The 2202-nt window shown below is 41.6% G+C and overlaps 1 pseudogene across 1 annotated transcript; it reads left to right on the forward strand.

Annotated features, from left to right (window-relative positions):
* The first annotated feature begins 979 nt into the window (after positions 1 to 979).
* Positions 980 to 2202, forward strand: LOC308702112 (granzyme B-like; annotated as a pseudogene). Its single transcript, XR_014032264.1, has 5 exons — positions 980 to 1038; positions 1113 to 1263; positions 1354 to 1492; positions 1630 to 1890; positions 1984 to 2202. The product of XR_014032264.1 is annotated as a granzyme B-like (transcript).

The raw sequence follows: 2202 nt of genomic DNA on the forward strand, positions 1-2202 counted from the left end.
CCTCCAATGTTTCTGGCCTTGCTCCCTTTCCACTTGGTCTCCTTAACACACAACATATCTACCCTTCTCCTCTCCATCATATCAGCTAACTCTCTCCCTTTACCAGTCATAGTGCCAACATTTAAAGTGCCAACCCGAACCTCCACTCTCCTACACAACTCCTTTCCCTGTCGCCTCTGTAGACGTCTTCCTCCTCTCCTCCTCCTCCTTCGGCCGACAGTAGCCCAATTTCCACCGGTACCCTGTTGGCTAACGATACCTGAGGCGGTCGTTGTTAACCCGGGCCTCGATCGATCCGGTATGAAGTTCTTATTCGTGACCCGCATATTTGATTTGGCACATGTTTTACGCTGGATGCCCTTCCTAACGCAACCCTCCCCATTTATCCGGGCTTGGGACCGGCACTAAGAGTGCACTGGCTTGTGCCTCCCTAATGGCTGGGTTATAAATCAGACATTCAATGTGTTTAAAACTAGCTAATATTTTATACTAGATGAAATAACTCGAACTTATCTAATATTTGCACACAAAAAAACAACCTAGGATGTGTACATCTAATGCATTGAATAAAGTAGTGGGACACTAGTTTGTACCCTATTAAAAATTCCACATGAAATCGCATGTTCTCTGCTGTGTACAATCTGGCAAATTCACTGGATACTATCCATTTATCTACTCCACATTCACTATAAACCATGACTTGGGGTTTAAAAAAGAAAACAGGTTTAAATCAAACCAGAAGATCACAGGAACCCATAAATTGAGTTTTCCCATAGTTTTACCAAAATATGCTGGATAAGATCTTGTACTCAAAGAAAGCTAAACTATTTTGTAGCACACTATGCAATAGGTGGCATATTCAGCATTTTGCATCATCTCTGTCTGTCAGGATGTGTCGTGCGCGTGTTGTGTCATGTGGTGGAGACCTATATAAATGGTGGTCTGGAAACTGGTGATCTCATCAGCAGCGTCTTATCAAGATGACTACAGCGTACAGCCTGTTGCTCTCAGTGGCTTTGACAAGCTTGACACTGACTGGTAAGTAAAATCATGCTTTACTGATAATACAATGATAACTATAATAACTCAAACTTGCATCTTGATTGGTTTAGGTACATTTGGAGCAGATATCATCAATGGCAAAAAAGCCAAGAAGAGCTCCATGCTTTACATGGCATCAGTTCAGATTGATGAAAAACACAGATGTGGAGGATTCCTGATCGACCCGAGCTACGTGCTCACGGCCGCACACTGCGATAAAAGGTAATATGATAGTTAGTCTACTGTTAAACTGGGATATGTTTGGGGTTCAACAAAACTGTTCACTAATCTGCAATTGTGTTCATGTTAAAGTGGCAACATGACTGTGGTCCTGGGCACCCACAACATCAGTCCACAAGGGGCGAATCTGAGAAGATATACAGTGCAAAATAAACATAAGTACCCATCTTTCAAAAACGTGAAAACTGGCAATGACATCATGCTTCTGAAAGTACAATATTTCATAAACAAAAACATTATTAATAATAATAATAATAATAATGGATACATTTATAAATTAAATACTTTTAATACACACACAATTAATGGTCATCATGAAGACCTCACATTTCTTGTGTGGAATTCTAGCTGTCCAAAAAGCTGAAAACCAGCAAAGGTGTGAAAACCATCAAAATCCAGAGCAAGGACAAACCACTGAAGCCGAAATCCAAGTGCTAGGTTGCTGGATGGGGTAAAACCGAACAGCATAATGATGTGAACGATCTGCTGGTCACAGACGTGTCGACTATCAACTTCACAACCTGCCAGACATTGTGGAAAAAACTGCAAAAGCTCCCAGACAACGTCCTGTGCGCTGGGGGCTCCAAGACTAAAAGTGGCGCTTGCCAGGTAACTCTATTTTGGTGAAAGTTCATAATTTGTACGTCTATTCTTCTGAACTCAACAATGTGATTGTAATCAATATCAAACATATTATTGCAGGGCGATTTGGGTGGACCGCTAGTGTGCAGTGGGAAAGCGGTGGGCATCGTCTCTTTGGATCGCTGTGACAGCCCAAATATTCCCAATATTTACACTCAAATTTCAAAATACACAGTCTGGATCAAGAAGGTGATCAAGGGAGGTGCCTGATATCTTTGAAACTGAATTTTATTGTTGTGCAGGGTGGTGTCAGAGGTCATTCAGTCTCATTTGGCTGTT

Source organism: Scardinius erythrophthalmus, assembly GCF_964197995.2.
Source record: "Scardinius erythrophthalmus genome assembly, chromosome: 14".
Classification (NCBI taxonomy): Eukaryota; Metazoa; Chordata; class Actinopteri; order Cypriniformes; family Leuciscidae; genus Scardinius; species Scardinius erythrophthalmus.